This window comes from Stegostoma tigrinum, chromosome 12, assembly GCF_030684315.1.
Source record: "Stegostoma tigrinum isolate sSteTig4 chromosome 12, sSteTig4.hap1, whole genome shotgun sequence".
Classification (NCBI taxonomy): Eukaryota; Metazoa; Chordata; class Chondrichthyes; order Orectolobiformes; family Stegostomatidae; genus Stegostoma; species Stegostoma tigrinum.
In genome coordinates, this window is record NC_081365.1 from 35,066,686 (window position 1) to 35,082,997 (window position 16,312).

Consider the following 16,312-nt stretch of genomic DNA (forward strand, 5'->3'; position numbering starts at 1 on the left):
GGAAGCTGATACAGTGGCCACTGAATGCTGCTTCATGATTAGGTCTACCTTTGTTGTCCTGGAGCTGGCCAGCACATACACAGCAAAAAGATCTGCAGCTCTGAGTGAAGCTTTGTGCCTTGGAGCTAGACCCTGCTATGCTCGAGACAGTGACAGCAGATGGTCTGGCAGAACCACCACTGCCTCCAGTGTCACAATGTGCACAATCCTGTAGGCTGCCTAGTGAAATCCTCATCAGCAATCTCTGCAGTAGAATTCATTGATGATATTGCCCACTGATGAGCTGGCATTTCTGCTGCCGTAGCTGTTGGCCAGCTATTCCTGATGACATGCTGACCCTAACCTCAAAATCTCCAACATTTACAACTTCCCACTGTCTGTGCTGGTGGTTGGGATGTAATATCAAGCGATGGTACCTTCTCAACATTGTCATGAAGTTGCTATTGCTGTTTCTCCTGGCTCTGCCAAAGCTACCATTGGACCACAAAAGTGGTCGCCCAATGAAGGCAAAGATGAGGAAAAGAATTCTGAGGATTGTGCATCTTTGGAATTACTTTCCTCAAAGGGCAGTAGATGAATATTTTTTAAGTACCACTGCCTTAAAAATATCTAGATTCTTGATTACTGGGTGTAACAGATTTTCAGTAACAGATAATAAAAATTATTGGGAGTGTGCAGGAAGGTGGGTTGATGTTTAAATCGGATCAGGTTCAAAGGACTAAGTAGGTTATTTTTGTTTCTTGTTGGTATGTTCACAGCTCTTCTCCAGCTGAAAGCATTCAACCAGAGGGAGATGGTTGGGAAGATGAGAGTTGGCAGAGAGAAAAGCAGGAAATCTGTTGTACCCCACGTGTACATTCCCCTTGAAGCCACATTCAGGAGGATGAGAAGGCAATCATCAACTAGTGTCCTGGACAACCTTTAAGATGCCACTGGATGCAGGCTGTTATTCCTAACCCAGGATCACCAGTAAATGTCTCCACAAGGGTCTTAACGATGTAGTCTTGCAGCCTACTCCTCAACACCTCTGATTTGCTGAGTCTTCCTGATGTTGTACCAGATCCTCTATTGTGAGAGAGGGCGGACTGTCACGTGGTTGTGAGCAGATGTAGCTGCTGGAGGTGTGCTGAAACAGCAAGAAATGGGAGGGGTTGAGGTGCAGCACATGATTGTTAAATATAGTTCAGCGTGTCAGAGCTTGCTGTTGGGTGAGTGATTGAATTGGGAGGCATTAAATCAGATGAGAAGTTATTTGTACATTAGGCATGATGTACTGTCAGGTTGCATTTGCTTCTATTGACATAAGACTTCTGCTTTTCCCCTCCCTGCTGCCAGTCCTTCATTCCTGACTCCAAGAGATAGGATCCTGGCACCATTTCCTTGTTTCTGGGTGGACAGGACATTTAGAAGGTGATGAGAAGGGAAACTAATTGGTCAACAGAACCTCCAGTAGGAGCTTGTTTCCCTGGCTGCTCATCTAAGATGCCCCCCGTCATCTCTCCAGTTGATTAACTGGCAACCGTCACTTCAGTAGTGCAGTTACTCAACAATAACCCAGAAAAAGGATATTGGCTCCATTAGCTTCATGCGTCCTGCGGTTACTTTATTATTTTAAAAAAATCAGTAGATTATTGCTTCAGAGTTGCCCCACAACAAATATTAGCTGAGAAACCTCTGGCAGATTTGTCTCTCTCTTTCTTTCATGACAGTTGAAATCTTCCGGTCTATGGCAGCCTCTGAGAAAACTGGAAGATTGTGGCCAATACCTCTGTAATTTGTACTTTCAGCAACATAGAATGAATCTCAGCCAGACCACATGATCTATCCAGTTCCAGTGCTGCCAGTCTGTCTGGTGCCTCCTGTGTCTATTTTTAACTCATCCATTATTGTGACAACCTCGCTATAGCTTTGGCATCTTACCACCTTTTGAATAGTGTTGCAAATAATGGAGTAAGAATGCAACAAGCAGAAAACAAATAATACATAGTCAGAAAATGTGTTAATATATGGCACTTATTTATCCTTGATTGCTTGAAATGAAAGTTCAGTGGTCACAGTTGGAGCTTATCCAGCATTGAAAAGTTTTCCAGCATAATATTGATTTTTGGTGCATTGCAGATGCAATTAGGGAATAAGACATAATAATAGAAAATTAAAACCTCACTTTAATAAATCATAAGTACCTTTTATTACTCAGCAATGTATTGAAATGCTTTGCCATTGCACTCTGGCATTATATAGAAGTTACATATATGTAAATCATTCAGGTCTTTGCTACCCTGAAGCCTTGAGAAAGACAACCCAAACTAAATTGATAGTACAGAAATTGTATAAAAGATGTGTGCTAGTGGCGACTTAACACAGAGGTGCGGACCATATCCACTAACTCCTAATTCCTATCTATTTATCTTTGAGCTATGTAGTCAACTGCCTGGATATCTGTTCTCCCTTGCGTCATTACCATTCACATATCCCCCTATTCTCCATTCATTATATCATTATTTTCCTCAACAAAGGTTGAGGGAAGAGGAGAGAGGCCATCTCCCTTTCATTTACTTATATTTTTGAGATGTCAGCAGACATTATGAAGTGCCCTTAAGAAGATGGTGTTTAATCATCATCTTGATCCTATACAATCCATGTGGTGGATTGGCTGCACCCACAGGATTTGGATACAGTGACTGTGAAAATATGACGATATTGTTCCGAGTCAGGATGGTGTGTGATTTGGAGGGAACGTGCAGGTGGTGGTGCTCCCATGTATCTGTTGCTGTAGGTGATAGAGGTCATGGGTTTGTAGAGCCCAGCTGGAGAAAACTTGGTGAGTTGCTGTAGCAGTTTGTAAGTGGTACATACTGATACCACTGTGCGTTTAAAGTGATGGTTGGGGGTGGCAACCATACAGACTAGTATTTCTCGTCTTTTGACAAGAGCAGTCATTCTCATCACAGCTCTGGAATTTTTTTGTTCATTTCTCAAGGTGTGGGCCAAGGTTGAAACTAAGTCAGGAGTTGAATGACTGTGGTAGAAATCAGACTGAGTATTGGTGATAACAAGGTGTACAGCTGGACAAAGACAGCAGGCCTAGCAGCTTCAGAGGAGCAGTAAAGCTGGCATTTCGGGCCTAGACCCTCCTCCAGAAATGGGGGAAGGGTAGGGAGGTTCTGAAATAAATAGGGAGAGAGGGGGATGCGGATAGAAGATGGATAGAGGAGAAGATAGGTGGAGAGGAGACAGACTGGTCAAAGAGATGGGGTTGGAGCCAGTGAAGGTGAATGTAGGTGGGGAGTTAGGGAGGGGATAGGTCAGTCCAGGGAGGACGGACAGGTCAAGGAGGGCAGGATGAGGTTAGCAGGTAGGAGATGGGGGTGGGCCTTGAGTTGGGAGGAGGGGATAGGTAGAAGGAAGGACAGGTTAGGGAGCGGGGGGATAAGCTGGGCTGGTTTTAGGATGTGGTAGGGGAGGGAAGATTTGGAAGATTTTGAAGGTTCTGAAGTCCACATTGATACCATTGGGCTGCAGGGTACCCAAGCGGAATATGAGTTGCTGTTCCTGCAACCTTTGGGTGGCATCATTGTGGCATTGCAGGAGGCCCAGGATGGATATGTCATCTGAGGAATGGGAGGGAGAGCTTAGGTGTTCCACTGAGCGGTGCCCAAGCCTCCGCTTGGTTTCTCAGATGTAGTGGAGGCCACAACGGGAACAGTGGATACAGTATACCACATTAGCAGACATTCAGGTGAACATCTGCTTGATGTGGAAAGTCTTCTCTTCTTCCCCCCCCCCAACCCCCATCCCAGGCCTCAAGATGTAGGGGCAGGTATAGCACTTCCTGCGGTTGCGGGGAAAAGTGCTGGGTGTGGTGGGGCTGACGGGGAGTGTGGAGCGGAGAAGGGAGTCCCGGAGTATTGGTGTGCAGGTTATTGCTGAGTAAGTGCCGTTTGATAGCATTGTTCCTTGTGGCCTTCAATCATTTGGCTGATGATCAAAGGTAGACTGATGGGATGTAATTGAGCAAGCTTGATTTGTCATGCTATCCATGAATGGGACATACCTGGCTAATTTTAAACATTGTTAAGTAAATGCCAATATTGGAGCTGCTTGGTTTTTGGGACAGCCAATTCCTGAGCACAAGTTTGGTGTACTACAGCCAGGATATTGTCAGGGTGTTTTCTGTATTGGCTGCATTCTTCTGCTCTCCTGCTATTTCCTTAACAAAATGCTGTCTGCTTTAGAGAAAATGAGGAAAGAAATGTCTTTTCTGCTTTTCCCTTCTCTACTTGTATCTTTCTGCCTCACTTTCCTTTCTCTTTGTCTAATAGATATAATGGCCCAGAACTTCCAATAGGAAGGTAAGTTTCCCAAAACTGTAGACATAAGTTGTTTGTCAGGACCATCCAGACACCCCAATAATTATTGTGCAGGAGCTGCCCTGGAATTTGAGAGTTCCAAGGGGCAATTACCTAGTGTCTGAAACATCAACCTGAAGATCTTAGATCGTTCTGATGTGCTAAGCTTAATAGTTATCTAGGAAACTTTAGAGGAAGTAAAACCTGGTCTAACTCTTGGGGTTATCAAACCATCCCATGACTCACCATAGACTGCCCTTGTGATACCTCCCCCAGAGATGTCTGACACGTTGTCCAGACCATATTCCACGTCACCCACAAGCCTCCCCCAAAATACACTCCAATGCATCAGATCCCCATGTGGTCACCCCCTATATCTCCACACCCAAACACATCCTGACCAGATTCCCTCTCTTGACAGTCCCTGACCAGATCCCCGACCTCACCCTGTCAGCCAGTATCCTGACCTGACACTACATCAGCCAACATCTACCCCAACGGCCTTCGAACCCAACCTGACTTCCACTGATCTACACTAAGCACTTGTCCACTTACCCCTGCTACTCTGCCACCTTCCCCCTACCAAAGTTTGCTAATGCGGACGTGGGGGAAGGACGCTGCTGGTGAACAATGGCCCAAGTCACTGGCCTAGTAATCCATCGGCCCAGACTAATTTCCTAGGGACATGCATTCAAGATCCACCAAAGTGACTGGTCAAATATAAGTTCAATTAATACATAAGGATTAAAACTCTCATCTTTTCCATGTGCCTTGACCCCTACCATTAACTGTCATAAAACTATCTGGTTCACTATATCTTGTAGGAAATGAAATTTTCATCCTTACCTGAGCTGGCCTACATGTGACTTCAGATCCTTAGCAACGTAGTTTATTGTTAAATGCCCTCTGAAATGATGCAGCAAACCACTCGGTTCAAGGGCAATTAGACTTGGGCAATGAATGCTAGCGATGCTTACATCCAGTGGAAAAAAAATAAAAACCTGAAAATGAAGCTAGGTAGAAGGTTAAAAAGCAAAACCTCAAAGATAACAATTTCTATCATACTTTCAGTGCCGTGTTCAAATGAGAGTAAGGATAAAAAGATAGGACATGTAAATCAATGGCTGAAGAGATGGTGGAGTGTGCAAGGATTCAGATTTTTGGATCCTGGGCAGAAAAGACCTGTTCAAAAGGTATGCGTATCACCTGAACTGGAAAGGGACAAATACTCTGGTGGGGAGATTTGCTAGTTCTATTTTGGAAGCCTTAAAACTATTAGCAAGGGGGTGTGGGAGATTCCTAAGTAGAATTAAAATAGAAAGACAGACGAGGGTGGGTCTGAATCTGAAAAGAACAACTTAATTAGAAAAGGGCAAATGACAAAGTCCAACAATGAGGTAATTCTGAAGAATTAAACTGCATTTATTTCAATGCAACAGATCTACAGGTCAGGCTGATGAACTCAGGGCACATGTGGGAACATGGCACTGGGACATCATAGCTTTTAAGAAGCATAGCTGAGGGATGGACAGGCCTGGCAGGTCAATGTTCCAGGTTTTAAATGGTATAGAAAGGATAAAAGGGGAGGCAAGAGAGGAGGGACAGTGGTGGTTTTGATTAAGGAAAACATTACTGCTGTACTTGGGATATTTCTGAGGGATCATCCATTCTAACTATATGGGTAGAAATTAGAAGTAGAAAAGGGATGATTACCTTGATGGGATTGTGTTACAGAACCCCCAATGGTCAAAGGGAAATTGAGGAGCAAATACATAGAGAGATTTCAGACATATCTAGTAATAGGGTTGTAATAGTAGAGGAGTTGAATTTATCAAACATAGACTTGCACTGCCATAATGTTAAAGGCTTGGATGTGATAAACTTGTTAGATGTATTTAAGAAAATTTTCTTTATCAATATGTGGATGTACCTACTAGAAAAGGAGCAAATCTTGACCTTCTCTTGGGAAATATGGCAGGCCGAGTGACTGAAGTTTTAAAGAAATACGTTGGGACCAATAATCATAATTCTAATAGTTTTAAACTAGTTATGGAAATGATAAACCTTCCATAAAAGTTAATGCTCTTAATTGGAATAAAATAAATTTTAATGGTATGAGACAAGAACTTTCAAAGTTGATTGGAGTAGACTGTTTCAGAGATAATAAGAACTGCAGATGCTGGAGAATCTGAGATAACAAGGTGTGGAGCTGGATGAACACAGCAGGCCAAGCAGCATCAGAGGAGCAGGAAAGCTGACATTTCAGGCCTCGACCCTTCATCAGAAATGCTTTTGAGGTTGGAGGCTGTGGGTGGGAGGTCACCTGAGGCGATGAGGTTGTGGATGGTTTGGGAGATGATGGTTTGATGCTCAGGGATGGGGTCATGATCCAGGGAGCGCTAGGAGGTGGTGTCGGAGAGTTGGCACCTGGCCTCAGCGATGTAGAGGTCAGTGCGCCATACTACAACTGCGCCTCCCTTGTCTGCGGGTTTGATGAGGTTGGGATTGGAGCGGAGGGCTGCATGTTCTGCCGGGGAGAGGTTGAGGCAATTGATGTCTCGACAGCAGTTGGAGATGTGCGTCAGCTGTGTGCGGGGTGGCGTCTGTCAGTGGTGGGTGGAGTTCCATTGGTGTCAGTGGTGGGCGGAGTGGGCTAGGCAGTGGCAGCAGCGGTGATGGTAGTGTCTGTGGTGTTGGTCTCGGAAATGGAGGCAGTGGCTTCAGCAATGACGTTCACTGTCCCGGAGGTGGTGTACCCGGCGGTGGTGGATGTGAAGTCATCCTGTGGGTTCTCCGACAAGTGGCCTCTTGGCCAATGGCGGCGGGTACATTGTAGGGAAGGTCTGGGTACGGCTAGGGATTTGGGAAGTGGAAGAATCCCGTTTTGGGTGGCAGGCACCAGTAAGTTTACTGTACTTACGGTTTTTAGTGAAGGGTCTAGGCCCAAAACGTCAGCTATCCTGCTCCTAAGATGCTGCTTGGCCTTCTGTGTTCATCCAGCCCCACACCTTGTTATCTTGGAGTAGACCCTTCATAGGTAAAGGGATGACTGATAAGTAGGAGGCTTTCAAAAGTGAGATAATGAGAGTTCAGAGGTATTATGTTCTCTTTGGAGTGAAAGGTAAGGCTCGTAAGAGTGGGGTGCAGTGGATGAATATTGAGGTTCTAGTCAAAATAAGAATCATATTAGATGTAGACAACTGGGTCAAATGAATCTCTTCAAGAGAATAAAGAGTGTAGGGGCATTCTTAAAAGGGAAATCAGGAGGCCTAAGAGGGGATATGTGAGAGCCTTGGCAGACAATGTTCAGGATAATCCAAAGAGATTCTACAAGTATCTGGAGCACCTACAAGATTCTACAAGCACTAAGAACACCTGGAGAGAGAGTAGGGCCCCTTAAATATCAATGAGGTCATCTATGTGTTGAGCCTCAGGAGATTAGAAAGATAGTAAATAAATATTTCATGCCAATTTTTGCTATGGAAAACTTGGGGAAATAAATATTTATGGTTTGAAAATAGTTCACATTGAAGAAGAGGAGGTGCCAGAGGGCTTTGAAATGAAGGTGGATAAATCACCAGGACCTGATCAAGTGTATCCCAGGGTGGGGTGGGAAGTTAGGGAAGAAATTGCAAAGACCCTGGCAGAGATATTTGTGTCTTCTACAACTACACGTGAGGTGCTGGAGGATTGGACAGTGGCTGATAATGTGCCTTTGTTGAAGAAAGGCTGTAAGTAGGCATTTTGGACTATAGACCTGTAAGCATGACATTGGTGGGCAAGTTGTTGGACGGGATTCTGAAAAATAGGATTTACATGTATTTGCACAGGCAAGGATTAATTTAAGGATAGTCAGCATGATTTTGTGCAGGGAAATCATGTTGCAAACCTGACTGAGTTTTTGAGCAAGTATCTAAAGGATTGATGAGGGCAGTGCTGTAGACATTGATTTGGACTTTTAGTAAAGCTTTTTGTCAAGGTTCTGCATGGTAGACTAATTAGTAAAGTTAGATTACACAGGATTCAGGGCGAACTTGCCAATTGAACACACAATTAGCTTGATGGTAGGGGACAGTGTGTGATGTTGGAGGATTGTTTTTGGACTGGAGGCCCGTGATCAGCAGTGTTCCATAAGGATCGGCACTGGTCCACTTTTGTTTGCCATTTATGTAAACAATTTGGATGAAAATTTAGGAGGCATGGTTACTAAGCTGGTGGATGACACTGTAATTGGTGCTATAGTGGACAATGAAAAAGGTTCTCTAAGATTATGAAAAGATCTTGATCAATTGGGTCAATGCGCTGAAGAGTAACAGATGGAGTTTAATTTGGATAAATGTGAGGTATTGCATTTTGGTAAAACAAACAAGGGAGGGCTTATACAAATAATGGTAGGATCCTGGGTAGTGTTCTCAAATAGAGAGACCTAGGGATTCAGGTACATAATTCTTCGAAATTTACATTACAGATAGAAAGGGTGGTTAAGAAGTTGTTTGGCACACTTGCCTTCAATGCTCATACCATTGAGTATAGGAGTTGGAACGTCATGTTGAGGTTGTACAGAAATCAGTGAGGCTTCTTTTGAAGTACTAGTCACCCTACTATAGGAAGGATATTAAGTTTGTGAGGATTCAAAAAAAGTTTACCAGGATGTTGCGAGGAATTTGAGGTATAAAAATAGACTGGAAAGTCTGGGACTACTTTAACTGGAGCATAGGAGGTTGAGGCGGTGACCTTTATAGAGGTTTATAAAATCATGAGGAGCGTGGATAAGGTGAAAAGCCAGGGACTTATCCTCGGGGTGGAGGAGTTCAAAACTAGAAGACATATTTTTAAGGTGAGAAGAGAAAGTTTTATAAAGGACATTTGGGCAAAGTTTTTATGCAGAGAGCAGTTAGTGTGTGGAATGGACTGCCAGATGAAGTGGTAGGTGCAGGCACAATTACACCATTTAAAAGACATTTGGATAAATAAATGAATAGGTTTGGAGGGATATGAGGCAAGTGCAAGCTGGTAGGACTGGGTTAGTTTGGGAATGTAGTCAGCATTGACTAGTTGGACCAAAGTGCCTGTTTCCATGCTGTATGATTCTATGGCTCTAGATTAAAAATGGCATTGAACATTTAAAAGAAATTTTAAAATTTTTACACATATGATTCAAGAATAAAAATCGAATTAAATGTTTAAAATAAACAGAAAAATTAAGAAGCTATTTAATGCCTACAACAGTCACTGCTACTTTGTTATATGATTGTCCGTATGGTTTCCTGCTGCCCATAAGGGCATTCCCAGCTCTTCTGACGTCATGGTTGATGTGGCTTTGCCTCTATTGCTCTGCAGTGTGCGTTAGTTGGTTGTAATGGAGGTGTCTAGAAATGCCAGATTCAAGTCTTGCTGCAAAAAGCAGGAAAAAGACAATGAGTATTTTATGATACAATTACTATTGGACAGATCTGCTGAGACACTAAGTGGAAGCTCTGGGCTTTGCCAACTTGCTGCTTCCATTTTAGAAATGTGAGGAATGTACCCCTGTCACTCCCTGGAAAGACACCGAGGCAAAGAAATGAAAACAGTGATCCCATTGTTTCTGTTAAAGACTTTAATGAGTCTTGTTGCTAGAAATTGCAGAGGTTTCCGGCAGCATACCTGAAAAAAATTCAGCTTCCTCGTGCTGTTGCACTGACAAACACTGGAAACTTACTCCTGGGCTGATTTATAACGCCTCCTCCTGCCAGAAAAAATATGTCAATGCTGACAGGAATTGGAAACACCGAGGCCTTGGGATGACAAATTGGAATTTACCTTTCTAAATGAGCTCCATGCAAACGTGCCATTGATGGGAAGTCATTCTTTTTGCAACTCTGATAACCTAACTTGGCAGAGTCAGCGTTGACAAGCCGAAGGGAATTTTAGTTTTGTGTTGTCTAGTAAAGGTAACTTCACCAAAGGAGAGTAGGGCTGCTCTGTCATGAGAGAAAGAAAGGTCGAAGGTAGTGGTTTAACACAAGGATCACCTAACCTCAAGCAAGGAGAAAGAGAGTGCTTCATGGTAACCTCAGCCAATGTGGGCTTCACTCTGTATCAAACTGGCAGTCCAGCCAACTGAGCTAACAGATCTTGGCCTTACCCCACACAAATTCCTTCCACTTCTGATGTGTCCTCAAGCTTTCTCATTGGCTTGGTTAGATTTTGGAAACCTTTGGAAACTTCACCAGTTAAGGAGAGTTTGGGAACCATGTGGGAACCCTGCTGAGGAGTGGGAGTTGGAAACAGTCTTTTAATTAAGTGTTAAGTCTCTTGATAAGTTCAAATCATTATTTATGTTAATGTTTTTATTGTAGTGACTGGTCATAAAGCTCTGTTTGACAAAGGTGAATTGAGCATTATATTGGCCAATGTTTTGAAAGTGTTTGTGAAACTAGGATTGCTTGTATACCATAAGTGAAATAGCAAGCAATGGACAATGCTAAGCAATCCCACAATTGACTAGATCAGATCTAAACTCTACAAACCTGCCAAATCAAGTTGTGAATGATGGTGGACAATTTAACAACTTACTGGAGGTGGACACTCCACAAATATCCTCATCTTGAGTTCATCAGTGCAGCAAATTTCACCAAGAAGTGCCAAGTGGATGATCCAACTCGGCCTCTTCCAGAGGTTCCCATATTACATACCAGTCTTCAGCCAATTCGTTTCATTGTATGTGATATCAAGGAACAGCTAAAAGCACAGGGCTCTGCAGAGATGATGGCCCTGACAACATGCCAGTAATAGTACTGAAAATGTTCTCCAGAACTTGCTGCACCCCTATGGAAGTTTTGCTACAGTCACCATGCTGCATCTACTAGCAATTTGAAAATTTGCTGAAGCATGTCAGTCCACAAAAATTAGGGCAAATCTAATCAGCCAATTGCTACCCTATCAGTCTCTACTAAATCATCCACTATCACAATTCTGAGAATTACCATTGAATAGAAACTGAAGTGGACATCCATATATGTACTATGGCTACAAGAACAGTTCAGAGACTTGGAATCTTGCAGCAAGTAACTTGCCTTGTGACGTTGCAAAATCTCTTTACCATTTAGAAGGTACAAGTCAGGAGTGTGATAAAATACTTTTCATTTCCTGGATGAGTGCACCATCCATGCCAATTTGATAGGCACCCCATCTAAAACCTTTAACATTCACTTCCTCAACGATTTATGCTCAATCAGTGTTTCACCATTGACAAGATGCACTGCAACAACTCAACCATTCTTGTTAGCCCCTTCCAAACTTGTAACATCTACACCTAAAATGCCAAGGGAGCAGGTACATGGGAGTACCACCACTTAAAAAATGGCGGCACGGTGGCTCGGTGGTCAGCACTGCTGTCTCACAGCGCCAGGAACCCAGATTTGATTCCACCCTTGGGCAACTGTCTGTGTGGAGTTTGCACATTCTCCCCGTGTCTGTGTGGGTTTCCTCCGGGTGCTCCGGTTTTCTCCCTCAGTCCAAAGATGTACAGGCCAGGTGGACTGGCCATGCTAAATTGCCCGTAGTGTTCAGGGATGTATAGATTAGGTGGGTTTGGGGGGGTGGGTCTCGGTGGGATGCTGTGAGGGTCAGTGAGGACTTTTTGTGCTGAAGGGCCTGTTTCCACACTGTAGGGATTCTATGATGCAATGATCTCTTCCTAGCCATGCACCATTCTGACATGGAACTACATGACCATTTCCACATAAGTCCTGTTGCAAGCAGCTGTTTGTAGGCTGGCATCAGCGGGTGTGTACAAAATGGGATTTTGCCAGCAACAGGTTGCTGATTGGTTTGTGGAGTTGTTGCCAATTGTGGATGTCAAAGGTCCCCAGCCTGACAACAATTATCTGGCTCCTGAGTAGCTGATGAGTGTGAAGAATAGTGGCAGAAGCCATTGGGCTGTTACACGGGCTGGTGGTGTTTTCTTTCTAGTGAAATATCTCAAGCCTGAAAAAGTCACTTTATTTTCCCTCACCAGTTATTGTACGCAGTGGCCTTTAATCAGTAACAAAGGGATTTTGAGGAGTAATGGACTAATCACCTGTACTTCCTGCAAGGAAGTGAAAGAACCTGGAGAAGAGAAACTGAAGAAATAGAAAATCCTACCAAGCAAGAGGATCATCTCAGGGAACAATGAGGATCAGAACCTTTGAACTGTTTAGCCAGTTTGTTTCCTTCAGTCATTCCATCAAGTATTTTTGTCAGCATCTGTCAAGGTGGATGGATGTTAGGTACTTTGATAAAATATTCAATTTTTATAATAACACCAGGAAAGCAGGGCTTGATTCACAATGTACTACCCTTGTGAGGCATAACAGCAGTCTAGAGATAATGGGAACTGCAGAAGCTGAAGAATCCGAGATAACAAAGTATGGAGCTGGATGAACACAACAGGCCAAGCAGCATCTCAGGAGCACAAAAGCTGACATTTCGGGCCTAGACCCTCTGAAGAAGGGTCCAGGCCCGAAACATCAGTTTTTGTGCTCCTAAGATGCTGCTTGGCCTGCTGTGTTCATCCAGCTCCACACTTCGTTATGTCATAACAACAGTCTGACATCTTTAGCTTCCTTTAATCGTTTGACCTTCCATCACCGAAGGTATCTTCCCTGTTAGACAAACAATTTCTCCCATGAAATATCTTGAATTATAGGATATTTGTCAGCCCTTCTCATTGGAGGTTTCCACAGAATTGCACTCTTTTTCATTATTTGTTCATGAGATGTAGGCATCACTGGTGACAGCATTTATTGCCCATCCCTAAATGCCAGGAGGGCACTTGTGGCTCTGGAGTTACGTGTCAGGCAAAATAAACATGGACAGCAGGTTTCTTTCCCTAAAGACTACATTAATGAACCAGATGGGTTGTTTACAATAATCAGTAGTTGTTATATCATTACCATAGCTTTTTATTCCAGATTTTTTTTTCATTGAATTCAAATTTCACCATCTGCCACGATGGGATTCAAACCCATGTTCCCAAAACATTGAGCTGGGATTCTATATCACACCATATCTTTAACCATTGACCGCAGATTTTTATTCTCCGTCTGCCTGTGGCTTTGTACTGGAGCAGGTAAACATTTTATTTTTACTTGTTTGATTTGGACTCTCTCATTCCCCTGCTATGATTGCATTATTGGTGAAACTAACGTTTAATTCGTCAGTTCTGCTATTTGATGAGCATTTTTGTGTCTTGGCATCATCTTCATCACAGTCGCTGAGGATTCTTCCTTGGAAGGTAAAGAAGTCAAATATTCTGCCTGACCTTACCTCTTCCAAATCACCTCAGCATCTAACATCAGACTTGAATCGTTAACTCTGCTTTCTCTCCACAGATACTGCCAAACTTGCTAAGCTTTTCCAGCAATTTCTGATTTTATTTTTAACATCTCTTTCGTAGCTCTTCGGTTTCTGTATCCATGCCTCGTGGTGCCTGCTTGCTATGATATCCACAGTCAATGTGAACTGTAAGTAATTTTTTCATTGCTTTTTCAACCTGAATTAATGTGCTGTATGTGTGGAACTGTAGTTTATATATAAAAGTCACCTGCTACTTGTAACTCGGGGAGTGCTGTGGAGCTGCTCCCAATATGCTTGTGAATAAGCCACACATGTATTGGACTTGGATTGCGAAGAGTTGACTTTTATGTCTAACAGTGTCCTTTTAGCCTTTCAAGCTCATTCTCTATTTAAGTGCTAATGCTAGTACAATGGACATTTAATTGGGAATTGTTCTTGGCATACTGGATGAGGAATTTCATAGGACTACACAGAAGCAGTTTTAAACTCTTCTATCATAAGTCAATTTTAACGTAATTAACTTAAGGAGTGTATTTCATAGGTGGTCAAAGTCCAGGAAACTCTTCTCCCTCTTTGCAGTATCTGCAGTGCAGACTCCAGCTCAAACTCTAAGTCAGTACTCCTCCACTTGTTACACATAAGGCAATCATATGTTGCACTGGCATCCACACAACAGCTGCAACACATTATGCCCACCTATCTCAATTCTATTATGTTCAACACTGTGTACTCATCAGCAACCATCACTATGTCCGACATTATGATGGAGGGAAGGCATTGATGAAGCAGCTGAAGATGGACGGGCCTAAGACACTAGCCTGAAGAACTCTTCCAGAGCTGTTTTACAGGTAAGATGTCTGACATCCAACAAAGACAACCATCTTGCTTCATGCCAGGTATAACTCCAATAAGTGGAGAGTTTACCCTGAGTCTCATGGACCCTTAGCAAAATGAGTCGTTGATGCCGCCTTGAAGTCAAGACAGTCACTTTCACATACCCTCAGCTACTTTGTCCATGTTTAAAGCAGGGCTGTTATAAGGTCAGGAGCTGAGTGGGCCTGGTGCAATCCAAACTTGGCATCCGTGAGCATAGAACATAGAACATAGAAAAGTACAGCCCAGTACAGGGCCTGCGGCCCACGATGTTGTGCCGTGGAATATTACTAATCCAAAAATAAAATAACCTAACCTGCATTCCCCTCAATTCACTGCTATCCATGTGCATGTCCAGCAGTCGCTTAAATGTCACTAATGACTCTGCTTCCAGACTACCACTGGCAAACTATTCCATGCACTCTCAACTCTCTGCGTGAAGAACCTCCCTCTGACGTCTCCTCTATACCTTCCTCCTAACACCTTAAAACTATGACCACTCGCGGCAGTCAATCTTGCCCTGGGGAAAAGTCTCTGGCTATCGACTCTATCAATGCCTCTCATTACCTTGTACACCTCGATCATGTCACCTCTCTTCCTCCTTCTCTCCAGAGAGAAAAGTCCAAGCTCAGTCAACCTCTGCTCGGAAGACAAGCCCTCCAGTCCAGGCAGCATCCTGGTAAACCTCCTTTGCACCCTCTCCAAAGCCTCCACATCTTTCCTATAATAGGGCGACCAGAACTGGGCACAATATTCCAAGTGTGGTCTCACCAGGGTTTTGTAGAGCTGCAGCATAACCTCGCGGCTCTTAAACCCGATCCCCCTGTTAATGAAAGCCAAAACACCATATGCTTTCTTAACAACCTTATCCACCTGGGCGGCAACTTTGAGGGAGCTATGCACTTGAACACCAAGATCCCGCTGTTCCTCCACACTGCCGAGAATCCTGCCTTTAATCCTATATTCAGCATTTAAGTTCGACCTTCCAAAATGCATCACTTCGCATTTATCCAGGTTGAACTCCATCTGCCATTTCTCAGCCCAGCTCTGCATTCTGTCAATGTCTCGCTGAAGCCTGCAACAGCCCTCGATACTCGCAACGGCACCTCCAACCTTTGTGTCATCAGCAAACATACTAACCCACCCCTCAACCTCCTCATCCAAGTCATTTTTAAAAACTACAAAGAGCAGAGGCCCAAGAACAGAGCCCTGTGGGACACCACTCAGCACTGACCTCCAAGCAGAATACTTACCATCTACAACCACTCTCTGCCTCCTGTCAGCCGACCAATTCTGAATCCAGACAGCCAAATAACCCTGTATCCCATACCTCCTGACTTTATGAGCCTGCCATGGGGAAACTTATCAAATGCCTTGCTGAAGTCCATGTACACCATATCCACTGCTCGACCCTCATCAACCTGTCTGGTGACTTCCTCAAAGAACTCAATAAGATTTGTAAGGCATGCCCTGCCCCTCTCAAAGCCATGCTGACTCCCTTTAATCACGCTATGCTTTTCCAAATAGTCATAAATCCTATCCCTCGGAATTCTTTCCAAAACCTTGCTGACCACAGACATAAGACTGGTCTGTAATTTCCAGGGATTTCCCTATTCCCTTTCTTGAAAAGAGGAACATTTACCTCCCTCCAATCTTCTGGTACGACTCCCATGGAGAGTGAGAAAGCAAAGATCTTCGCCAGCGGCTTAGCAACCTCCTTTCTTGCTTCCCGGAGCAACCTAGGATAAATCTGGTCTGGCCCTGGG